Source organism: Garra rufa, chromosome 1 (assembly GCF_049309525.1).
Source record: "Garra rufa chromosome 1, GarRuf1.0, whole genome shotgun sequence".
NCBI lineage: Eukaryota > Metazoa > Chordata > Actinopteri > Cypriniformes > Cyprinidae > Garra > Garra rufa.
In genome coordinates, this window is record NC_133361.1 from 69581451 (window position 1) to 69608893 (window position 27443).

The window sequence follows — 27443 nt, forward strand, 5'->3', positions numbered from 1 at the left end:
GACGGGCCGACTTGATTTAGCCAATATTCAAAGAAGGACAATTTGTCCCCCCCAATATTTGATCATACTGTATGATTATGCGGGCAATATCGATGTGATTGCAAATACGTCTTTCTTTCCAGCTCCGAAAATATAAAATCCCGGCCGGTCCATTTCCCAAATCCATTCGACTGGCCTTACACTATACATTAACAAAACCTAATCCATGTCATGTTTTCCCCTATACCTTTAGTAGCTCATGCACCGTCAGTGAGTTAGGAAAAAACAAACAGAAGAAGAGCGTGAAATCTGACAGACATTTGGCACATATCTATGAATGGTAAATATCCTGTTTTTGGCTGTTTTTGGAAGAAAAAGAAAGTAAGTTTCTGGAGATTTTAGGCATTTTTAACAGAAGTGAGAAGTAATTAATTTAATGTTCTAAGGTACCGGACAGCATGACATTAATAGCTCTTAACCCTTGTATGGTGTTCGGGTCTGTAGGACCTTTACTCTGTCCTCCTCCTGTCAGGCCTTGCTGTTATATATATATATATATGTGTGTGTGTGTGTGTGTGTGTGTGTGTGTGTGTGTGTGTGTGTGTGTTCTTGTATAGTATATGGTTTATGAGGACACAAATGTGTATAATGACTTGGGTATTACAACGTAAACATGGTTTATGAGGACATCTGTGTCCTCATAAACCAAACGGCTTAAAAAACATACTAAATGGTGTTTTTTGAACTTCAGAAAAGGCCAAAAGTTTTCTGTGATTGGTAGGTTTAGGGGTAGGCTTAGTGCAGGAGGATAGATTATACAGTTTGTACATTTGTAAAACCATTACGCCTATGGAGAGTCCCTGTATGAACCTACTAAGGAAGTCAATGGGGTCCATCAACTGGTTACAGACATTTTTCAAAATATCTTCTTTTGTGTTCAGCAGAAGAAAGAAATTCTTACAGGTTTTAAACAACTTGAGGGTGAGTAAATGATGACAGAATTTTCATTTTTGGGTGAACTATCCCTTTAAATTCAGCTTTGTGACTTAATAGCCTGTATGCTGATGCTGTAATCATTACAGGGTGAGTACACGTTGATTTGATGATCAGATGTAATAATTCCTTGTTGTGTTATACAATTACAAACATTTGGACTCTGACTTTTATTTTATTTTGATTTAAAAAATGTGTGCATGCGCCAACACAAAAAGTCCCACAGCTGTCCCCCCAATGTGTGATTGACAATTTCGCCCCTTGACTGTAGTGTGTAACCCTTGGAAACTGTAACGTTGCTGGAAGATACAGGGCGACAGAGGATCTAGATGCAGTAGTTTATTGGGAATCCGTGAAAAAAAAAAATCCAGAGGGAACAGGAACTCAGACAAGGGCAAGAGACAACCATTACACATTTAACAACTGACAAAAGCATAGGGCAAACACAAGGACTATTTATACACAGGTCTGAGGTAATGATCTAATGAGTAACCGTGGGAACTAACGAGGAAGTGGGTGTGGTCAAATGAGTGTCCATGGTGATAAACAAGGGAGCAGAGTGGCAGGGAGAGACAAAAACTACAAAATGAAAGTCCTTAGACACAGACACAGAAACACAGACCGGAATCGTGACAGAAACAGAGCCCTAAGCATACTAGCCCTAATTTGGGATTTTTGTAGCAAAAACAAAAATGTTTTTATTTGGTTTTAGACCCCTGCCATGTTTTGTGGGCCTGGGAGGCCATTTTGTGAACCATGGGCATGTCTGAACAAGTCCCAAAGTGGGCAGTTGAAGTGTGTGCCAGTGCACAACCTGGGTTGGACTTAGTCAAGCCTATGGATTTTTGTTCCCCTAACCCTAAAAAGACGTTGAGATTCGTTTTTTGAGTGGTGGAACCCCACCACACCCTAAACCTAACATTAGTGGAGCACATACACCTAGGAGGAACAGCCCTGAACCTTCTAGCCCTCTTTTGGGAATTTTTTTGCAACAATTTTAAACAATTTTTTGCCTTGGTGGGCCTTGGGGATCATTTTGGAAGCCATGGGGCATGTCTGGGCAAGTCCTAAAGCGGGCAGTTGAAGTGTGTGCCAGTGCACAACCTGGGTTGGAATTTCTTCTGGCCTATGGACCCATGAACCCTAACCCTAATTTGACAGGGGTCGAAAATGGGCACAACACCGGCCCTAGGGGCATAAAAAAGTCGGGCCCCGATGGGCTCGGGCTCGAATGCAGGGCTCTAGCCATGAATAAGCACATGTTGTAAATAAAAGCGCTGAATTTAATTATCTCTCTGTTGTCTACATGCTCATTATTAGTCTTGTGAAGTTGGAGTCACGAATGCTAAGATAAACCGTCATGTCCTGTTCCAACAAAGACGTAACTTGCCTGAATTAAATACAGTCACTAATGAGCGTCTATATGCTCATCATTCGTCTCGTGAAGTCGCTTCCATTTTGCCGTTCACTCACTGGGTTGATGCTCATGAAATGCTCCAGCACAGCCACCGCATATAACTTAACAAGATTCTCTAAAACACCCCGAATTAACATTTACTATATAACCATCATTCCGCTAATAAACATCTTCTAAATAAATATAACTAAGAAATTGAATGCGCTTTGTCAGCACGCATTTCATAATCATAATCTTTTTTCAAAAACGTAATTGTGATAAAACATATCAGAAATGCAATAAAAACGATGTTTTGTTTGTTTTATTTCAATATTTCAGAATATTACTCAGTAAATTAACATTATCCAGCAAATTATTATTCACTCTTTAGCCTATAAACAGCTTTATAAACCTAATAAAACTGTAGTTTTAAATGAGGTTACATTTGTGCAAAGTTGATATGACTCCTGTGCTTGAAGACAGATATTCTATTTTGCTTATTGGTAATGTTGAGTGTTGCTGCTCATGCTTTTCATAAAATATTTTTATTGTTGTAATATGAATATTAAATTTAACTTGAAAGACTGCTAACATTCAACACTTTTTTTAAGATGACCAAAATAAAAAATAGACAGCAATATGGACTTACTTCACTCACTTGAAGATTTTATTTTTGAACAAAAACACTTTAGTGACAGTGCACTTCTCTCTATTTATTGGTGTATAAATAGGAGTTTTGATTTGTATGCAAGGATGGAGTGATTGTTATAAATAAAACGGTTTGTTCAGTTCAGTGGTGTTGTAATCATTGTGTCAAAAACAGAAGTATAATAGTAAATAAATATTGGTTATGAATATTGGTTATCGGGCACATAAACTTGGTATCGGTACTAAAAAAATCAATATCGGTCGATCACTAAATAAGACACAAAATAATTTCACCATTTATTGAAGCAAAGCATTATGGCAAACAGAAACTAGTTTGACAAATTGGTTTTGACAAATTTATAATACAAATCAATTTATTTTAACTACAATTTTGTGAGTAACAAAGACAGTGCACAAATACTACTGATTACTAGATTTCTACAATTAAATTCAGCAAAATAAAACTGCTGTACAAAAAAAAACTGTATATATAGGTTTATAACATTTTAACATTCAAATATATTTTTTAATCAAAATCATTGTCTTGCATTAGGGTTAGGGTTAACAATGCATTGTATTTTAATTTCTTTAACATCCGAGAAAGGAAAATGCAAAATGCAAGTTATGGTGTAACAGGTGCTGAAATTCCCCCCCAAAAAACTAAAGAATAATTATTGCATGTATCAAGTTAATCACAATTTTCATTAAGTAAAACCAAGAGTAATGTATCACAAAAGCAGATGATAGAGTTTTCACAATAGTAATTTTAGGTTTAAATGTGACACATGAAAAAAAAAAAAAACTTTGCAAAATTACATTGTTTCATTCCATAGCAGAAGCAGGAGCATGAACAGCATACTAGACAGAACCGGTGCAACAGCAGAAGATGTTTGCATTATAGTAACATTTTGTGTTGTCTGAGTTTGCTTGGTGGTTGAAGGTGAATCTTGCTGTTGCACTGAAAGTATAGGAAAACAAATACAAACCAACCAATGAAGGACCAATTCCAGCAAATGATTAGCTACATTCAAAAATAGTTTGAGGAAATTAGGAAACTCACCAACAATAATACTGTTAGGAATCACGTCAAGGAACACTTTTGATTCAGCAATTGCTGTCGTTAAAGATTCTTCAATGCTTGTTGCATTTGGAAGCACAGTCTGGTTTTTAAAAATAAGTTCTGTATCCACACCCACTGACCCAGGCCTGAAAGAAAAAAGATAGACAATAACCACTACAATAAAGGTGTAGGCTTGATTTTGACTACTATCTTGCTTTTAGGTTCAGTTATTAAAATGACTAAATTACAGAAAATAAATGATACATTGACTGCAACATAATCAGATATTACTATTTTGTTGGTGGTTCTGTGTTTTTGATTACAACAGCCATTTTCCTAGTCACACACACACACACACACACACACACACACACACACACACACACACACACACACACACACACACACACACACACACACACATACATACATACATATTGTAATGCCAAGCCAGCAGAGGGAGCCCTCACCCGAATACTGACTGCTTACACTCCCTCTGCTGCTTCTACAGTCACTTCCTGTTTGGTACTATTTAAACATAGGCTGCATTCGAAATCGCATACTTCCATACTATTTAGTAGGCAAAAAGCAGTAGGCAAAGAAAAAGTATGCATGAAATCTCAAAAACCACAAAAGAGTAGGCGAGATTTACCTGGATGAAGCACTATTTCTCGCGAGATTCAGGTGTACGTATACCTAAGTATCGTTCGAATATGCCTACTTACCTACTATATAGTAGGCGAAATGGGTACGTGAGAAGAGTAAGCACAAAAGAGTAAGCGAGAGATCCCCGGATGCCTACTGCATCCTGCCCAGATTTCGAAGTGCAGATCGAGGGATAGTTTTCTACTTTTCTATCCCAGAAGCCCAGGGGAGATCAATACGTCATTATCGAACAAGATGGAGAACAGCAGCAAGGGTGTTTTCAAAAGTGAGTAACCTTATGCTGTTCCTTGTGTTACAATCGTGTAGAACAGACTGTTAAATCGTTTAAGGTGTAACAGTATAGTATATTTGTGATTGTTCTGTAAAAACATGTTTTATATGTATAGCAAACAGGGGAGATCCAGTAAACACACGTATATCTCCAAAGTGAATGTACATAAACCATATATATCTTAAAGATGATTGTTAAATGTCTATTTAATATGTGACAGAAAAAAGTTCGAAAAGAATTCCAGATGAGCACGTAATGACATCTGAGTGTTGTGTGCTGTTACAGTAGAATTCACTGCTGTCAACACTGTTTACTTTATATGAATGGAATGTAAATAAACGCATGTACATATAGTAACTAAACATAACTGATCTTTTTTATTAATATAAATAGAGGAGCATTTGTGTTGGATAAAATGCGAGTGTAAATGCAGTATTAAGCACATGAATCACAGACATGACTTGAAACTTTTCTGGATGTTACAGGGACAGGACGTGATGGACGGCAGAGACAGGTGAAGCTGGACACGGTGGTCAGCTGCTTCATCAGAATAAAGCTGCAGAATTGGCACAGCTGCGTTGATGGCAGTAGTTATTTACAGGCTGTGAACACATGATTGTCAGAACAATTACTTTGAATAAAGCGTTGTTTTATGTGTCTTTGACTTGTATTTATTTATCATCAAGGTTACTTTTATTTATTTTTTTACAAATTTATTCATGTTTCTTGTTGTCAGTTAATAAAATATAGCATTAATTTATTACTTGACTGAGAATTGAGATGTATTCACATTGACTGCATAGTCATGAATATGTCATGCATATGGCGTATTAAAAAAAATACATGTAGTTCATTTTACTAAAAATATAATTAATTAGTGGTTAGCATTTATCAGTATTATTGTTCATAAGAGTTGGTGTTGTCTAGCAATGCATTCCGAGGTCATCTATAATTTCTAAGTAATACTTAAATTTTTCGAGTGTAAAATCAAAAGTCTTCTCCAAAGACGTGATCTTCCAGCAGCTGATTGACGTCTCCTTTGTGCAGATATTGCAAACATTGCAAACATGGAGGGCAACGTACTAGGTAGGGTTGTTGTGATGCCATTGGGTGTTCTGTGCACCTGTCACCTTTATTTTTAGGGGTTCGAGTGCGTAGCACTGAAACCCTATTGTTTTTGTTAGGATTTTTATTATTATTATTATTATTATTATTTTTTTTCTGCCGTAAAACTGAACGTGCAGCCCAAACCGTAAGTGCTAGAGACTTGAAACTTGGTCAGAAGATAGAGCAAAAATCGAGGAGAACCTATCAAAGTATCAGCCCAATCGGACCATAGGTGGCGCTACAGCGCAAAAAACTAAAATTTTTGACATTTTGGCCATAATCTCGTAAACCGCTTGTCGTAGACTCAAAAACTTTACATCGTTGCGTTCCTTGGGTCAGGCCGAACAAAAGTGTATTACGAAATTTTTGAGCTGCGACGCACGGTTGACCCCGAAAACTGGACGTATGTCCGAAACCTACTTTTGCGAACTAGTCCTAGGATTTTCATCCGATCGGAACCAAACCAGTGCAGAAAAATTCTCTGGACACTGAATATCAATAATTATCAAAAAAAAGTTGAATTTTTCACTCACGGTCGTAAAGGACCACCAAAACGTTCGAAAGTGAGGGGTCAATTTTACTAAAATGGCTATAACTTTTGAACGGAATGAGATATCTTCACCAAACTCAGTACACATGTGTATAAGCTCGATCCTTGGTCAAATCCAAAAAAATTGCGGAGCTTGAACACTTGGTGGCACTATAAAACGGAAAAAACATATTATTGACTATAAATACACATCCGTTAGTCCGATCGACTTCAAAATTGGTATGCAGTCTCTTGGACCAAAGGGGCACAAGTGTCTATGAGGACATTGGCGTATCTCAAAAAACATGGCCGCCATTGGCCAATGAAGTTTGAGCACCTATTTGACAAGGTTAACGGAGGTCGATCGGAACCAAACTCGGTGGGCATGTTTGACTCATGCCCCGAATGGTCTGTAAGAATTTTGAAAGAAATCGGCCACTAGTTGGCGCTAACGAGTTTTTTGCCTCTGTAATCGCGCGGGGTTTCACTCATCCACACAAGATACATATCATTTGATAGATCTCCTCATGCCGAGAAACTTTGCCTCAAGAACCATTGCTGTCAATCAAATCGTTCATTAATTATTCACAAATATGTTAAAAACCTACTTTTGCGAACTAGTCCTAGGTTTTTTGCCCAATCTCGATCAAACCACTGCAGTAATATTCTCTGGACTGTCTTAATCAATAATTATCAAAAAAATGTTGAATTTTGTCCTTTGGTTGGCTATAATGGGCTAATTTAGAAAAGGGGGTGTGACCATACATACTCAAAAGCCTATAAAAACTAAACAAAAACTCAAAACTTTATAAGAATTGGTGAAAACGTGTACCAGATGACCCTTAACAAGCATGCAAAGTTTCATGAAGATTGGACCATAGGTGGCGCTATAACAGTTAAAAAGGTGTCCAAAATATGAAAATTCTATATTAAATGACCTGAAATTGCTACAATAAAAAAATGCTCATACATTCACTCAAACACTACATCTTCATATGATATGTCATTTATTTAATGTTGGCCAGCACCCTAACAGCGTAAAAGTCGAAAAAGACCTTAAATACTCGAACCCCGCTCAATGCTGCTTGCAGCTTTAATTATTATTATTATTTTTCCGCCGTAAAACTGAACGTGCAGCCCAAACCGTAAGGCCTAGAGACTTGAAACTTGGTCAGAAGATAGAGCAAAAATCGAGGAGAACCTATCAAAGTATCAGCCCAATCGGACCATAGGTGGCGCTACAGCGCAAAAAACTAAAATTTTTGACATTTTGGCCATAATCTCGTAAACCGCTTGTCGTAGACTCAAAAACTTTACATCGTTGCGTTCCTTGGGTCAGGCCGAACAAAAGTGTATTACAAAATTTTTAAGCTGCGACGCACGGTTGACCCCGAAAAATGGACGTATGTCCGAAACCTACTTTTGCGAACTAGTCCTAGGTTTTTCGCCCGATCGGAACCAAACCAGTGCAGGAATATTCTCTGGACACTGAATATCAATAATTATCAAAAAAAAGTTGAATTTTTCACTCACGGTCGTAAAGGACCACCAAAACGTTCGAAAGTGAGGGGTCAATTTTACTAAAATGGCTATAACATTTGAACGGAATGAGATATCTTCACCAAACTCGGTACACATGTGTACAAGCTCGATCCTTGGTCAAATCAAAACAAATTGCGGAGCTTGACCACTTGGTGGCGCTATAACACGGAAAAAACATATTTTTGGCTATAAATACACAGCAGTTAGTCCGATCGACTTGAAAATTGGTATGTAGACTCTTGGACCAAAGGGGCACAAGGGTCTATGAGGACATTGGCGTATCTCAAAAAACATGGCCGCCATTGGCCAATGAAGTTTGAGCACCTATTTGACAAGGTTAACGGAGGTCAATCAGAACGAAACTCGGTGGGCATGTTCGACTCACGGCCCTAAAGGTCTGTAAGAATTTTGAAAGAAATCGGCCACTAGTTGGCGCTAACGAGTTTTTTTGGCTCTGGAATCGCGCGGCGTTTCACACATCCACACAATATGCATATCATTTGATAGATCTCCTCATGCCGAGAAAAACTGCTTCAAGAACCATTGCTGTCAATCAAATCGTTCATTAATTATTCACAAATATGTTAGAAACCTACTTTTGCGAACTAGTCCTAGGTTTTTCGCCCGATCTGGATCAAACCACTGCAGTAATATTCTCTGGACTCTCTAGATCAATAATTATCAAAAAAATGTTGAATTTTGTCCTTTGGTTGGCTATAATGGGCTCATTTAGTAAAGGGGCGTGGCAATATATATCCAAAAGCCTATAAAACCTAAACAAAAACTCAAAACCTTACAAAAATGGGTTACAACATGTAGCAGATGACCCTTAACAAGCATGCAAAGTTTCATGAAGATCGGACAATAGGTGGCGCTGTAACAGTTAAAAAGGTGTCAAAAACATGATATTTCTATTGTATATAGAACTAAAAACCCAATTAAACGTCAATATCTTCACATATACACTATATCTTCATATCATATGATAGATCTCCTCATTCTGAACAACTTTGCCTCTAGGACCAATGTTGTCAATCAAACTGTTCTTTTAATACGTGAGATCATTTTAAAAACATACTTTGGTGAACTCGTCCTGGGTTTTCAAACCATACTCAATAAAATCAGTGCAGTACAATTCTCCAGACTCTCGTAGTCAATAATTATCAAAAAAAATGTTGAAAATTTGCATTTGGACAGCTATAACAGAGCCATTTCATAATATGCTTTTTTATCTAGTGTAGATTAAAGTCTACAAATATTAAAATAAAACAAAAATTCACAAACCTAAGTAAAATTATGTATCATATGATTCAAAACAAGCATATGTTTATGGACACTGGGCAAAAAAGGCAATTTAATAGTTATAAAGCTTAAAAACAATGCACCTCTATTTCAATAAAATTACAACTATAGCCACTAGATGGCAGTAGAATACCACTAATGGGCTTACACATATTAATAGAACAGTGCTTTGTAGGGTTTAATGGCTTTATGTAGTTTTGAATTTATATGTTAGTGATACTAAATCACTGTTATAACTTTTCAAATCACATTTAGCCAAAGTTTAAAACTTAATTTATACAGATATATCATATTTGACAATTACACATGATTATGATTACAGTGAAACATGACAATGATATATCAAATCTTAAAAACACAAGACTTAAGCATGTTGTCACTTATCATTTATTGTACAAATCTCTTATGTGCAACAAAATATGTGTGCATCTGTCTGTGTCTGTAATCATGCTTAATGAACACAATAGTTTAACCATTTCATTTCTGTGTATGTTTCTGTTTGTGAGTGTATTCTTCGTAATGGATATGTTCTGGTGTCAGCCATATATTTTATGTTGGCCAACACCCTAACAGTATAGAAGCCGTAAAGGCCTTAAACACTCGAACCCCGCTCAATGCTGCTTGCAGCTTTAATTAGGGGTTCGAGTGCGTAGCACTGAATCCCTATTGTTTTTGTTAGGATTTTTAGGGGTTCGAGTGCGTAGCACTGAATCCCTATTGTTTTTGTTAGGATTTTTATTATTATTATTATTATTATTATTATTTTTCTGCCGTAAAACTGAACGGGCAGCCCAAACCGTAAGGCCTAGAGACTTGAAACTTGGTCAGATGATAGAGCAAAAATCGAGGAGAACCTCACAAAGAATCAGCCCAATCGGACCATAGGTGGCGCTATAGCGAACCGAAACGCGAAACCTATCATAACTCCTAAACCGTTTGTCCTAGACTCAAGTGTCTTATAGCACTGGAATCCTTGGCTCAATCAAAACAAAATGGCTATCTCCGATTTCATTTCCGGTATGCAAATTTTTCCGCCATTTTGAAATTTGTCCAAAACCTACTTTTGCGAACTAGTCCTAGGTTTTTCGCCCGATCGGAACCAAACCAGTGCAGAAATATTCTCTGGACACTGAATATCAATAATTATCAAAAAAAAGTTGAACTTTTGACTCACGGTCGCAAAGGGCCACAAAAACGTTCGAAAGTGACGGGGCCACTTTTACTAAAATGGCTATAACTTTTGAATGGAATGAGATATCTTCACCAAACTCGACACACACGTGTATAAGCTGAATCTTTGGTCAAATCAAAAAAATTGCGGAGCTTGTCCGCTTGGTGGCGCTATAAGGCGGAGAAGACATATAAACAGCTATAAATACACAGCCGTTAGTCCGATCGACTTGAAAATTGGTATGCAGTGTCTTGGGCCAAAGGGCCACAAGTATCTATGAGGACATTGGCGTATCTCAAAAAACATGGCCGCCATTGGCAATTGAAGTTTGAGCACCTATTTGTCAAGGTTAACGGAGGTCAATCAGAACGAAACTCGGTGAGCATGTTCGACTCACGGCCCTAAAGGTCTGCAAGAATTTTGAAAGAAATCGGCCACTAGTTGGCGCTAACAAGTTTTTTGGCTCTGTAATCGCGCGGCGTTTCACTCATTCACACAAAATACATATCATTTGATAGATCTCCTCATGCCGAGAAAAATTTCTTCAAGAACCATTGCTGTCAATCAAATCATTCATTAATTATTCACACATTTGTTAAAAACCTACTTTTGCGAACTAGTCCTAGGTTTTTTGCCCGATCTGGATCAAACCACTGCAGTAATATTCTCTGGACTCTCTAGATCTATAATTATCAAAAAAATGTTGAATTTTGTCTTTTGGTTGGCTATAATTGGCTCATTTAGTGAAGGGGGCGTGGTAATATATATCCAAAAGCCAATAAAACCTAAACAAAAACTCAAAACTTTCCAAAAATGGGTGACAACATGTAGCAGATGATCTTTAACAAGCATGCAAAGTTTCATGACCATCGGAACATAGGTGGCGCTGTAACAGTTAAAAAGGTTTCAAAAACATGATATTTCTATTATATATAGAACTAAAAACTCAATTAAACGTCAATATCTTCACATATACACTATATCTTCATATCACATGATAGATCTGCTCATTCTGAACAACTTTGCCTCAAGGACCACTGTTGTAAATCAAACTGTTCTTTTAATACGTGAGATAATTTTAAAAACCTACTTTGGTGAACTCGTCCTGGGTTTTCAAACCATACTCAATAAAATCAGTGCAGTACAATTCTCCAGACTCTCTTGGTCAGTAATTATCAAAAAATGTTGAACATTTGCATTTGGACAGCTATAACAGAGCCATTTCATAATATGCTTTTTATCTAGTGTAGATTAAAGTCTACAAATACTAAAATAAAACAAAAATTCACAAACCTAAGTAAAATTATGTATCATATGATTCAAAACAAGCATATGTTTATGGACACTGAGCAAAAAAAAGCAATTTAATAATTATAAAGCTTAAAACAATGAACCTCTATTTCAACAAAATTACAACTATAGCCACTAGATGGCAGTAGAATACCACTAATGGGCTTACACATACAGATTTACCAGAACAGTGCTTTGTATGGTTTAATGGCTTTATATAGTTGTGAATTTATATGTAAATTATACTAAATCACTGATATTACTTTTCAAATCACATTTAGCCAAAGTTTAAAAGTTAATTTATACAGATATATCATATTTGACAATTACACATGATTATGATTACAGTGAAACATGACAATGATATATCAAATCTTAAAAACACAAGTCTAAAGCATGTTGTCACTTATCATTTATTGTACAAATCTCTTATGTGCAACAAAATATGTGTGCATCTGTCTGTGTATGTAATCATGCTTAATGAACACAATACTTTAACCATTTCATTTCTGTGTATGTTCCTGTTTGTGATTGAATTCTTCATAATGGATATGTTCTGGTGTCAGCCATATATTTCGTGTTGGCCAACACCCTAACGGTATAGAAGCCATAAAGCCCTTAAATACTCGAACCCCGTTAATTGCTGCTTGCAGCTATATTTATTATTATTATTATTATTATTATTATTATTTTTCTGCCGTAAAACTGAACGGGCAGCCCAAACCGTAAGGCCTAGAGACTTGAAACTTGGTCAGATGATAGAGCAAAAATCGAGGAGAACCTCACAAAGAATCAGCCCAATCGGACCATAGGTGGCGCTATAGCGAACCGAAACGCGAAACCTATCATAACTCCTAAACCGTTTGTCCTAGACTCAAGTGTCTTATATCATTGGAATCCTTGGCTCAATCAAAACAAAATGGCTATCTCCGATTTCATTTCCGGTATGCAAATTTTTCCGCCATTTTGAAATTTGTCCAAAACCTACTTTTGCGAACTAGTCCTAGGTTTTTCGCCCGATCGGAACCAAACCAGTGCAGAAATATTCTCTGGACACTGAATATCAATAATTATCAAAAAAAAGTTGAACTTTTGACTCACGGTCGCAAAGGGCCACCAAAACGTTTGAAAGTGACGGGGCCACATTTACTAAAATGGCTATAACTTTTGAAGGGAATGAGATATCTTCACCAAACTCGAGACACACGTGTATAAGCTTAATCTTTGGTAAAATCAAAAAAATTGCGGAGCTTGAACACTTGGTGGCGCTATAAGGCGGAAAAGACATATAAACAGCTATAAATACACAGCCATTAGTCCGATCGACTTGAAAATTGGTTTGCAGTGTCTTGGACCAAAGGGCCACAAGTATCTATGAGGACATTGGCGTATCTCAAAAAAACATGGCCGCCATTGGTCAATGAAGTTGGAGCACCTATTTGACAAGGTTAACAGAGGTCAATCGGAACGAAACTCGGTGGGCATGTTTGACTCATGCCACTAATGGTCTGTAAGAATTTTGAAAGAAATCGGCCACTAGTTGGCGCTAACGAGTTTTTTGGCTCTGTAATCGCGCGGCGTTTCACTCATCCACACAAGATACATATAATTTGATAGATCTCCTCATGCCGAGAAACTTTGCCTCAAGAACCATTGCTGTCAATCAAATCGTTCATTAATTATTCACAAATATGTTAAAAACCTACTTTTGCGAACTAGTCCTAGGTTTTTCGCCCGATCTGGATCAAACCACTGCAGTAATATTCTCTGGACTCTCTAGATCAATAATTATCAAAAAAATGTTGAATTTTGTCCTTTGGTTGGCTATAATGGGCTAATTTAGAAAATGGGGTGTGACCACACATACTCAAAAGCCTATAAAAACTAAACAAAAACTCAAAACTTTACAAAAATTGGTGACAACATGTAGCCGATGACTCTTAACAAGCATGTGAAGTTTCATGACGATCGGACCATAGGTGGCGCTATAACAGTTAAAAAGGTGAAAAAAACATGATATTTCTACTGTATATAGAACTAAAAACCCAATTAAACGTCGATATCTTCACATATACACTATATCTTCATATCTTATGATAGATCTCCTCATTCTGAACAACTTTGCCTCTAGGACCAATGTTGTCAATCAAACTGTTCTTTTAATACGTGAGATGATTTTAAAAACATACTTTAGTGAACTCGTCCTGGGTTTTTCACCCATACTCAATAAAATCAGTGCAGTACAATTCTCCAGACTCTCTTGGTCAATAATTATCAAAAAAATGTTAAAGTTTTGCATTTGGACAGCTATAACAGAGCCATTTCATAATAAGCTTTTTTATCTAGTGTAGATTAAAGTCTACAAATACTAAAATAAAAAAAAATTTCACAAACCTAAGTAAAATTATGAATCATATGATTCAAAACAAGCATATGTTTATGGACACTGGGCAAAAAAAAGGCAATTTAATAGTTATAAAGCTTACAAACAATGTACCTCTATTTCAATAAAATTACAACTATAGCCACTAGAGGGCAGTAGAATACCACTAATGGGCTTACACATACAGATTTACCAGAACAGTGCTTTGTATGGTTTAATGGCTTTATATAGTTTTGAATTTATATGTAAATGATACTAAATCACTGTTATAACTTTTCAAATCACATTTAGCCAAAGTTTAAAACTTAATTTATACAGATATATCATATTTGACAATTACACATGATTATGATTATAGTGAAACATGACAATGATATATAAAATCTTAAAAACGCAAGTTTTAAGCATTTTGTTACTTATTTATTATACAAATCTCTTATGTGCAACAAAATATGTGTGCATCTGTCTGTGTGTGATCATGCTTAATGAACATAACAGTTTAACCATTTCATTTCAATGTAAGTTTCTGTTTGTGAGTGTACTCTTCATCATGGATATGTTCTGGTGTCAGCCATCAATTTCATGTTGGCCTACACCCTACCAGTATAGAAGCCATAAAGGCCTTAAATACTCGAACCCCGTTAATTGCTGCTTGCAGCTATATTATTTTATTATCACTGCAGAACTTATAAGTACATACAACAGCAGGAAAAGATAGTAGGCTGTTTTATCAGTAAAAAATCATAATGACAGAAAAAACGGGTTTGCGTACATGTGATTCTCTACACATGAAAAAAATATTAAATATCTTTAAATTATCGTAATATTCATATAATCATAATGCATTAACATTGCATGTGGTTTTTTTTGTTATTTATAATCCTCTGGGATGAAACAAGAGAAATCCAACAATAAACAGAGGGAAACAAAGGAGATTTCAAGCCAGTTTTGCGTGTGGATAAACAATTTTGCACATAAATAGATTGAAAACCAATTCAAGTGGTTACGATTTTAGGTTTTCGTAACAAAAAATAACATCTTTAAGGATTACACTGGGTTACAGCCTAAAAACGTACTACAATCATAAAGGTATCTGTTTCTTCTAGAAGACCACAAAATGAGAAATTTGATCAACATCATAATATATACAAATAGATGAATTAAACCTGTCGCTCATATCTTTTAAATTGTTGCTCTTGTTTTAACGTCGTAGATCACATGATAACGTCATCATGGCGGATGATGTCCGAATCGCGTTCATACTCAATGAGATTTGGCTGTAGAGTAGGTACTCTTTTAGCGCTTGTTAAGTACGTACTTATTGAAATGAAGTACTTACTCATTAAGTATGCGATTTCGAATGCAGCCATAGACCATGTGCTCGCTCCTCGCGAAGTATTGCCAGTTAATCCTGCCTTACCGAGCGTTCTACATTATTACTCTGTCTGACTACCTGTTGCTGATTCTGCCTTGCCTTGTATTCACAAGTTTACGGATTACCCCATTGGATTGTTTGCTTTATTGGACTGCCTCACGACTTTGATCTACTGCCTGCCTTTTGACTATTGTTTCTCTGATTGCCCCACTGTATTGTTTGCTGTTCGGATTGCCTCGCTCGTTACTGACCTCTTGCCTGCCCTACTGTTTCTGAATTGTTTAATAAACGTCCGCATATGGATTCCAACCCAGCCTCAGCATCTACGTTACAGAATACTTCGCTTACCATAAATCCAGCGGATGTTTCTAACCTTCAGACGGCGTTCGCTTACCAAAGCGAGATGTTAAAGAGCTACCAGGAACAACTCACCAAATTTCAGTCAGTCAACGAGCATTTGACTCAATACATCAGATCTCTACCTCCTCCCACGCCACGTACGGTAAGCTTCGCCCTTCCTGACAAATTCGATGGCACTGCTGAATTATGTAAGGGGTTTGTTCGTCAAGTTAAATTGTACTTCGATCACCAAGAAGACAAATTTGAAACTGAAGAGAAGAAGTGTGCTTTCCTCATGACTTTATTAACCGGCAAAGCTATTGATTGGGCTTCAGCAGTATGGGATTCCGATCCCCGTTTCAAATACTCCATTGACTATTTCATTGAACAGCTCTGTGAAGTGTTTGAATATCCCACGGGGGGCAGGGATATATCAACACAAATTATTAATATTAAACAAGGTAACCGGACTGCTGCTGAATTCGTAGTCAAATTCAGAACACTGGCCGCTCAGAGTGGATGGAACGACATTTCTCTAAAAGCCATGTTTTTCAACAGTTTAAATTCTGATCTCCAAACTGAGCTAGTCTGCCAAAGAGAAGACTTCTCCTTCTCAGAATTCGTCTCTCTCACAGTTAAAATCAACAATCTCATGCGGCAAGCTCCCAAACGAAAAGTTGAGAGGGGTAATCCACGAAGTTCATCAGTTTCGTCAATGATGGTATCTCAACCACAGGAGTAACCAGTGCAACTAAATGTTTCCAGGCTATCAGAGGAAGAGAGGGAGAGGCGTCGAGTTCACCGCTTATGCTATTATTGTGGAGGAGCAGGTCATCGCAGCCTCGGATGCCCACAAAAACACCAAGCCAGCTCCAGGGTAAATATTAATCATTTCTCTACTCTCATCAATCGAACATTGACACTCCCTATTTCCCTTAAGAGTGATACTCTGTCTCTTGAATTGACAGCTCCACTATCGACACTTTTGAAGGGCAAACCTTCCAAACTTGGATGGAATGAAGAGGCCAACCAAGCCCCTATTCTGAAACACCCCGACCCTAACCTAACATTCGTTGTAGAGGTGGACGATTCGGACGTTGGGATCGGGGCAGTCCTTTCTCAGAGGCACGGTCAACCAGGCAAGCTACATCCTTGTGCCTCTTCTCCAGGAAACTAACCAGCGCCAAACGTAATTATGATGTAGGAAATAAGGAACTCCTTTCCATGAAAGCCGCAATCGAAGAATGACGACATTGGCTAGAGGGCGCACCTCACCCGTTCCAAGTTATAATTGACCATAAGAACCTGGAATATATCAAAGGTGCCAAACGTTTGAATCCTCACCAGGCTCGCTGGGCCCTCTTTTTCACCCGCTTCCAATTCACAGTGACTTACAGACCAGGTAGTAAAAATAGCAAGGCTGATGCTCTCTCTAGGCGACACGATCTCCCCATAGAACGTCCAACCTCTGAATCCATACTTCCACCCACCGTAATTCTAGCCCCTATCTCTTGGGACATCATGGAGGAAATCCAACGGGAGCAGCAACATGATCAACCACCCGCAAACTGCCCTCCTAATAAACACTATGTACCTACAATTCTACGTCAACACGCAATACAGTGGGTCCACTCTTCATTAAGTGCGGGGCACCCTGGTATCTCACGAACACTCCATCTCATCCAGAACACATTTTGGTGGCCATCAATAACAAAGAATGTAACCACGTACGTCAAGTCCTGCCCAATCTGTACACAATCTAAGACCCCCAAGGAACTACCCTCCGGTCTCCTCCAGCCATTACCCATTCCACAACGCCCATGGTCACACCTCTCCATTGACTTTATAACCGATTTACCTCCCTCCAATAACTTCACAACCATATTAGTAACAATTGACCGCTTCTCCAAATCTTGCCGTCTCATACCATTAAAGGGACTACCCACAGCAATGGAGACAGCCCTAGCCCTGTTCCATAATGTTTTCAGAATCTATGGTCTCCCTGAGGATATTGTCAGCGATAGGGGCACTCAGTTCACTTCCCAAGTCTGGAGAGCATTTTGTAAACAACTTGATATTAATGTGAGCCTCACATCAGGGTACCATCCTCAAGCCAACGGCCAGGTTGAATGACTCAATCAAGAAATTGGACGCTATCTAAGAACCTACTGCAGCCGAGAGCAACACAGATGGTCGGAGTTTCTCCATTGGGCAGAATATGCTCAGAACTCCTTAACTCAATCTTCCACAGGCCTTACTCTTTTTCAATGCGTCCTGGGGTTCCAATCGCCCATGTTCCCGTGGTCTGGTGAACCCTCCTCAGTTCCAGCCGTAGATGACCAGATGCGACGTAGTGAGAGGGTGTGGGACAGTGCTCATGTCCGTCTCCAGCGGGCCATAAGGACGCAAGAGGTCCAGGCCAACAGACGACGACGCCCACATCCTCCCTACCAACCTGGACAACGGGTCTGGCTCTCAACGAAAGACATCAAGCTTCGGCTGCCCAGCAGGAAGCTCTCTCCAAGGTTTGTAGGACCATTTAAAATTCTACGAAGAATTAATGAGGTTACCTACCAATTAGAGCTTCCTGCTAATTACCGTATCTCTCCCTCTTTCCATGTCTCCCTCCTCAAACCGGTCCACCCGAATGCTGACCCCGGCCATGAAGCCCCAGAACCACCACCACCACTAGAGATTGATGGGACTCCCGCTTATCAGGTGAAAGAGTTGCTGGACTCGCAACGTCGAGGGGGTCAGCTCCAATATTTGGTGGACTGGGAGGGGTATGGACCTGAGGAGAGATCCTCCTGGACATCCTGGACCCATCTCTCACTGAAAAGTTTCATCGAGCCAGACCGACCAACCTGCACCTAGACCACGGGGACGTCCACGTCGAACTCCAGGAGTCGCTCCTAGTGGGGAGGGGGGAGGGGGGATTCTGTAACGCTAAGCCAGCAGAGGGAGCCCTCACCCGAATACTGACTGCTTACACTCCCTCTGCTGCTTCTACAGTCACTTCCTGTTTGGTACTATTTAAACACAGACCATGTGCTCGCTCCTCGCGAAGTATTGCCTTACCGAGCGTTCTACATTATTACTCTGTCTGACTACCTGTTGCTGATTCTGCCTTGCCTTGTATTCACAAGTTTACGGATTACCCCATTGGATTGTTTGCTTTATTGGACTGCCTCATGACTTTGATCTACTGCCTGCCTTTTGACTATTGTTTCTTGGATTGCCCCACTGTATTGTTTGCTGTTCGGATTGCCTCACTCGTTACTGACCTCTTGCCTGCCCTACTGTTTCTGAATTGTTTAATAAACGTCCGCATATGGATTCCAACCCAGCCTCAGCGTCTACGTTACAGATATATACAAGGATTTAGGTTTTCTTTTGATATTGGTGGTGACGTAACAGTAGAGACCAACAAACCCAATCATTCACACCCCCCAATCAGCTTTACCCACATATACAGTACACTAACATAAGTATATATAGAAAATCTCTGTTGTTCATCACCATATGAAAGCTGTTTAACTATATATAAAAGTGATCATTTTCTCCTGCATTTTTTTCTCTTGCTGCAGCAATTTCCAGCATTTGTTTACATGATACTGTTTCAATTGTATCTTGCTATTTCAATGTGTATGCTCATCTGTGAACTACTTGCAGATACTGTTCATCAGATATCCCCACTCCAAAAGCATTTTTGTGATGACCCTTTCATCATATATCTTCCTGTCTATATCCTTTATGTTTATGCTTGCAGGAGACTACTTGGATGATTTATCTATTGGGTAACACCAAACTAGAAAGAAATAAAGAAAAAGAACGAAAGAAAGAACAGAAGGAAAAAAGAATGAAAGAACGATAGAACGAAAGGGAAATATATAAAAGTTTGGTACCAGAATCTTATCACGTAGCATCTAAGGAAGCGGGTCCCATAAATTTCCCGGTAGATTCGATTGAGCTACAGAAAAACAAAAAGAAAAATAATTATACTAAACTCACAGACGTTGGACAGAATTTAGAAAAAAAAACTACTATATAAAATGAAAATATTTCTTAGACAACCTCAATAGTAATGTTTGTTGACAGAATCTGATACTCCATAGAAGCAGGATCATTGTAAGCATCAATGTATTGCCTTTGTAAACGGATTTGCAGAATAACAAATCCCTCGCCTGGCACTGCTGAACCTGTGGAGGCTTTAGTTGATAGATGAGTGGTTTGCAGTGAAGATGTGGTTGAGGTGGTGGTGACAACTTTAGAGTGTGTCGACTTTGCAAATATTACAGAAGTGGTGATATGATTACCAGCTGCACTGGACACAGACACTGCACTGCCAGATGGACTAGAAAGAACAGTTGTGCTTGATACATCTGTATGATGTACACTGTTTGACATTCCAGCAGAAATAGTTGTGTTTGATAAAACAGTATGAATTGCATTGTTTGAATGGCCATCTGGAGCAGTTGTGACTGGCGTATTGGTTGAAATTGTAGTATTTGGATAATGATTAGTAATGGCTTTGCTTGAAAGATTTTTAGAGACAGTTGTGTTGATCTTAGCAGGCAGAATAAATGTACTTGAGGGATAAGTTGTCACTGTGAAGGTGGAAGAGCTTGGTTGAACAGTTGTGTTTGAAAGATTAGTGAGAACTACAGTGGTCAAGGTTCCGTTATGAACAGTTGTGCTTGGTCGCTCAATATTAACTGTAGTATTTGATCCAACAGTGGGCCTTGTTGGATTGTTTAAAACTGTAGTGACTGGGGGATCAGTAAGAGCAGTTGTGTTTGAATGATTTGTAGAATTCCCAGTGCTTGAATGTCCATAGGGAGCAGTGTGTGATAGATGAGCAGAGTCTGCTGTGCTTAATGCTTTAGGAGAAGCAGTGTCACCTGTTGTGTTTGATGAACCAGCTGTGACTGCAGTGTCTGTAAAACCAGTAGGTAATAGTGTGCTTGACAGATTAGCAGGAACTACAGTGGTTGAGGTTTCAGTATGAATAGTTGTGTTTTGTCTATCAGTGGGAACTGCATTTCTTGAAACATTAATACGAAGAGTTGTGTTTGAAAGATGTGTAAGGACTTTGGTGGTTGAGGTATCAGGAGGAACAACTGAGCGTGATTGATCAGTAAGAACTGAAGCAGTTGTGAAAGCAACAGGAAGAGATGATTTTGATGAACCTGGTGAATATGTAGTTGTGTTGGGGCCAGTAGGAGCAGTTGTGCTTGATAGATCTGTAGGAACTGCAGAGGTCGGGGTTCCGTTATGAAGAGTTCTGCTTGATTGCTCAATATGAACTTTAGTACTTGATCCAACAGTTGGACTGGTTTGATTATTTAAAAGTGGAGTGACTGAGGGATCAGTAAGACCAGTTGTGTTTGAATGATTTGTAGAATTCCCAGTGCTTGAATATCCATAGGCAGCAGTGTGTGATAGATGAGCAGAGTCTGCTGTGCTTAATGTTCCTGGAGAAGCAGTTGTGCTTGATTTCTGAGTGGGAACTGTAGATAGTATGGGAACATTAGCAGACAAAGTACCTGACAGATGAGTGTCACCTGTTGTGTTTGATGAACCAGCTGTGACTGATGGACCAGTAGCGACTGCAGTGTCTGTAAAACCAGTAGGTAATAGTGTGCTTGTCAGATTAGCAGGAACTACAGTGGTTGAGTTTTCAGTATGAATAGTTGCGCTTTGTCTATCAGTGGGAACTGCATTGCTTGAAACATTAATACGAAGAGTTGTGTGTGATAGATGAGCAGAGTCTGCTGTGCTTAATGTTCCAGGAGAAGCAGTTGTGCTTGATTTCTGAGTGGGAACTGTAGATAGTATGGGAACATTAGGAGACAAAGTACCTGACAGATGAGTGTCACCTGTTGTGTTTGATGAACCAGTAGCGACTGCAGTGTCTGTAAAACCAGTAGGTAATAGTGTGCTTGACAGAGTAGCAGGAACTACAGTGGTTGAGGTTTCAGTATGAATAGTTGCGCTTTGTCTATCAGTGGGAACTGCAGTGCTTGAAACATTAATACGAAGAGTTGTGTGTGATAGATGAGCAGAGTCTGCTGTGCTTAATGTTCCAGGAGAAGCAGTTGTGCTTGATTTCTGAGTGGGAACTGGAGATAGTATGGGAACATTAGGAGACAAAGTACCTGACAGATGAGTGTCACCTGTTGTGTTTGATGAACCAGCTGTGACTGATGGACCAGTAGCGACTGCAGTGTCTGTAAAACCAGTAGGTAATAGTGTGCTTGACAGAGTAGCAGGAACTGCAGTGGTTGAGGTTTCAGTATGAATAGTTGCGCTTTGTCTGTCAGTGGGAACTGCATTGCTTGAAACATTAATACGAAGAGTTGTGTTTGAAAGATGTGGAAGGACTTTGGTGGTTGAGGTATCAGGAGGAACAACTGAGCGTGATTGATCAGTAAGAACTGAAGCAGTTGTGAAACCAACAGGAAGAGATGCTTTTGATGAACCTGATGAATATGTAGTTGTTTTGGGGCCAGTAGGAGCAGTTGTGCTTGATAGATCTGTAGGAACTGCAGAGGTCGGGGTTCCGTTATGAAGAGTTCTGCTTGATTGCTCAATATGAACTTTAGTACTTGATCCAACAGTTGGACTGGTTTGATTATTTAAAAGTGGAGTGACTGAGGGATCAGTAAGACCAGTTGTGTTTGAATGATTTGTAGAATTCCCAGTGCTTGAATATCCATAGGCAGCAGTGTGTGATAGATGAGCAGAGTCTGCTGTGCTTAATGTTCCTGGAGAAGCAGTTGTGCTTGATTTCTGAGTGGGAACTGTAGATAGTATGGGAACATTAGCAGACAAAGTACCTGACAGATGAGTGTCACCTGTTGTGTTTGATGAACCAGCTGTGACTGATGGACCAGTAGCGACTGCAGTGTCTGTAAAACCAGTAGGTAATAGTGTGCTTGTCAGATTAGCAGGAACTACAGTGGTTGAGTTTTCAGTATGAATAGTTGCGCTTTGTCTATCAGTGGGAACTGCATTGCTTGAAACATTAATACGAAGAGTTGTGTGTGATAGATGAGCAGAGTCTGCTGTGCTTAATGTTCCAGGAGAAGCAGTTGTGCTTGATTTCTGAGTGGGAACTGTAGATAGTATGGGAACATTAGGAGACAAAGTAACTGACAGATGAGTGTCACCTGTTGTGTTTGATGAACCAGTAGCAACTGCAGTGTCTGTAAAACCAGTAGGTAATAGTGTGCTTGACAGAGTAGCAGGAACTACAGTGGTTGAGGTTTCAGTATGAATAGTTGCGCTTTGTCTATCAGTGGGAACTGCAGTGCTTGAAACATTAATACGAAGAGTTGTGTGTGATAGATGAGCAGAGTCTGCTGTGCTTAATGTTCCAGGAGAAGCAGTTGTGCTTGATTTCTGAGTGGGAACTGGAGATAGTATGGGAACATTAGGAGACAAAGTACCTGACAGATGAGTGTCACCTGTTGTGTTTGATGAACCAGCTGTGACTGATGGACCAGTAGCGACTGCAGTGTCTGTAAAACCAGTAGGTAATAGTGTGCTTGACAGAGTAGCAGGAACTGCAGTGGTTGAGGTTTCAGTATGAATAGTTGCGCTTTGTCTGTCAGTGGGAACTGCATTGCTTGAAACATGAATACGAAGAGTTGTGTTTGAAAGATGTGGAAGGACTTTGGTGGTTGAGGTATCAGGAGGAACAACTGAGCGTGATTGATCAGTAAGAACTGAAGCAGTTGTGAAACCAACAGAAAGAGATGCTTTTGATGAACCTGATGAATATGTAGTTGTTTTGGGGCCAGTAGGAGCAGTTGTGTTTGACAGATTTGTAGGAACTGCAGAGGTCGAGCTACCGTTATGAACAGTTCTGCTTGATTGCTCAATATGAACTTTAGTACTTGACCCAACAGTTGGACTGGTTTGATTACTTAAAACTGTAGTGACTGAGGGACCAGTAAGAGCAGTTGTGTTTGAATGATTTGTAGAATTCCCAGTGCTTGAATATCCATAGGGAGCAGTGTGTGATAGATTAGCAGAGTCTGCTGTGCTTAATGTTCCAAGAGAAGCAGTTGTGCTTGATTTCTGAGTGGGAACTGTAGATAGTATGGGAACATTAGGAGACAAAGTACCTGACAGATGAGTGTCACCTGTTGTGTTTGATGAACCAGCTGTGACTGATGGACCAGTAGCGACTGCAGTGTCTGTAAAACCAGTAGGTAATAGTGTGCTTGACAGAGTAGCAGGAACTGCAGTGGTTGAGGTTTCAGTATGAATAGTTGCGCTTGGTCTATCAGTGGGAACTGCATTGCTTGAAACATTAATATGAAGAGTTGTGTTTGAAAGATGTGTAAGGACTTTGGTGGTTGAGGTATCAGGAGGAACAACTGAGCGTGATTGATCAGTAAGAACTGAAGCAGTTGTGAAACCAACAGGAAGAGATGCTTTTGATGAACCTGATGAATATGTAGTTGTTTTGGGGCCAGTAGGAGCAGTTGTGTTTGACAGATCTGTAGGAACTGCAAAGGTCGAGGTTCCGTTATGAACAGTTTTGCTTGATTGCTCAATATGAACTTTAGTACTTGACCCAACAGTTGGACTGGTTTGATTATTTAAAACTGGAGTGACTGAGGGATCAGTAAGAGCAGTTGTGTTTGAATGATTTGTAGAATTCCCAGTGCTTGAATATCCATAGACAGCAGTGTGTGACAGATGAGCAGAGTCTGCTGTGCTTAATGTTCCAGGAGAAGCAGTTGTGCTTGATTTCTGAGTGGGAACTGTAGATAGTATGGGAACATTAGGAGACAAAGTACCTGACAGATGAGTGTCACTTGTTGTGTTTGATGAACCAGCTGTGACTGATGGACCAGTAGCGACTGCAGTGTCTGTAAAACCAGTAGGTAATAGTGTGCTTGTCAGATTAGCAGGAACTACAGTGGTTGAGGTTTCAGTATGAATAGTTGCGCTTTGTCTGTCAGTGGGAACTGCATTGCTTGAAACATTAATACGAAGAGTTGTGTTTGAAAGATGTGTAAGGACTTTGGTGGTTGAGGTATCAGGAGGAACAACTGAGCGTGATTGATCAGTAAGAACTGAAGCAGTTGTGAAACCAACAGGAAGAGATGCTTTTGATGAACCTGATGAATATGTAGTTGTTTTGGGGCCAGTAGGAGCAGTTGTGTTTGACAGATCTGTAGGAACTGCAAAGGTTGAGGTTCCGTTATGAACAGTTCTGCTTGATTGCTCAATATGAACTTTAGTACTTGACCCAACAGTTGGACTGGTTTGATTACTTAAAACTGTAGTGACTGAGGGACCAGTAAGAGCAGTTGTGTTTGAATGATTTGTAGAATTCCCAGTGCTTGAATATCCATAGGGAGCAGTGTGTGATAGATGAGCAGAGTCTGCTGTGCTTAATGTTCCAGGAGAAGCAGTTGTGCTTGATTTCTGAGTGGGAACTGTAGATAGTATGGGAACATTAGGAGACAAAGTACCTGACAGATGAGTGTCACCTGTTGTGTTTGATGAACCAGCTGTGACTGATGGACCAGTAGCGACTGCAGTGTCTGTAAAACCAGTAGGTAATAGTGTGCTTGTCAGATTAGCAGGAACTACAGTGGTTGAGGTTTCAGTATGAATAGTTGCGCTTTGTCTATCAGTGGGAACTGCATTGCTTGAAACATTAATATGAAGAGTTGTGTTTGAAAGATGTGGAAGGACTTTGGTGGTTGAGGTATCAGGAGGAACAACTGAGCGTGATTGATCAGTAAGAACTGAAGCAGTTGTGAAACCAACAGGAAGAGATGCTTTTGATGAACCTGATGAATATGTAGTTGTTTTGGGGCCAGTAGGAGCAGTTGTGTTTGACAGATCTGTAGGAACTGCAGAGGTCGAGCTACCGTTATGAACAGTTCTGCTTGATTGCTCAATATGAACTTCAGTACTTGACCCAACAGTTGGACTGGTTTGATTACTCAAAACTGGAGTGACTGAGGGACCAGTAAGAGCAGTTGTGTTTGAATGATTTGTAGAATTCCCAGTGCTTGAATATCCATAGGGAGCAGTGTGTGATAGATGAGCAGAGTCTGCTGTGCTTAATGTTCCAGGAGAAGCAGTTGTGCTTGATTTCTGAGTGGGAACTGTAGATAGTATGGGAACATTAGGAGACAAAGTACCTGACAGATGAGTGTCACCTGTTGTGTTTGATGAACCAGCTGTGACTGATGGACTAGTAGCGACTGCAGTGTCTGTAAAACCAGTAAGTAATAGTGTGCTTGACAGAATAGCAGGAACTGCAGTGGTTGAGGTTTCAGTATGAATAGTTGCACTTTGTCTATCAGTGGGAACTGCATTGCTTGAAACATTAATACGAAGAGTTGTGTTTGAAAGATGTGGAAGGACTTTGGTGGTTGAGGTATCAGGAGGAACAACTGAGCGTGATTGATCAGTAAGAACTGAAGCAGTTGTGAAACCAACAGGAAGAGATGATTTTGATGAACCTGATGAATATGTAGTTGTTTTGGGGCCAGTAGGAGCAGTTGTGTTTGACAGATCTGTAGGAACTGCAGAGGTCGAGCTACCGTTATGAACAGTTCTGCTTGATTGCTCAATATGAACTTTAGTACTTGACCCAACAGTTAGACTGGTTTGATTATTTAAAACTGGAGTGACTGAGGGATCAGTAAGAGCAGTTGTGTTTGAATGATTTGTAGAATTCCCAGTGCTTGAATATCCATAGGGAGCAGTGTGTGATAGATGAGCCGAGTCTGCTGTGCTTAATGTTCCAGGAGAAGCAATTGTGCTTGATTTCTGAGTGGGAACTGGAGATAGTATGGGAACATTAGGAGACAAAGTACCTGACAGATGAGTGTCACCTGTTGTGTTTGATGAACCAGCTGTGACTGATGGACCAGTAGCGACTGCAGTGTCTGTAAAACCAGTAGGTAATAGTGTGCTTGTCAGATTAGCAGGAACTACAGTGGTTGAGGTTTCAGTATGAATAGTTGCGCTTTGTCTATCAGTGGGAACTGCATTGCTTGAAACATTAATACGAAGAGTTGTGTGTGATAGATGAGCAGAGTCTGCTGTGCTTAATGTTCCAGGAGAAGCAGTTGTGCTTGATTTCTGAGTGGGAACTGTAGATAGTATGGGAACATTAGGAGACAAAGTACCTGACAGATGAGTGTCACCTGTTGTGTTTGATGAACCAGCTGTGACTGATGGACCAGTAGCGACTGCAGTGTCTGTAAAACCAGTAGGTAATAGTGTGCTTGTCAGATTAGCAGGAACTACAGTGGTTGAGGTTTCAGTATGAATAGTTGCGCTTTGTCTATCAGTGGGAACTGCATTGCTTGAAACATTAATACGAAGAGTTGTGTGTGATAGATGAGCA

General features: G+C 39.4%; 1 long non-coding RNA gene across 1 annotated transcript; it reads right to left on the reverse strand.

Annotated features, from left to right (window-relative positions):
- Nucleotides 1-3832: 3832 nt before the first annotated feature.
- Nucleotides 3833-20878, reverse strand: LOC141339308 (uncharacterized). The gene is made up of 4 exons (XR_012355932.1): nucleotides 20126-20878; nucleotides 19957-20021; nucleotides 4077-4222; nucleotides 3833-3974 (listed from the first exon to the last, which is right to left on the reverse strand). It is a non-coding gene; the product is annotated as an uncharacterized lncRNA (long non-coding RNA).
- Between the last annotated feature and the right edge of the window lie 6565 nt (nucleotides 20879-27443).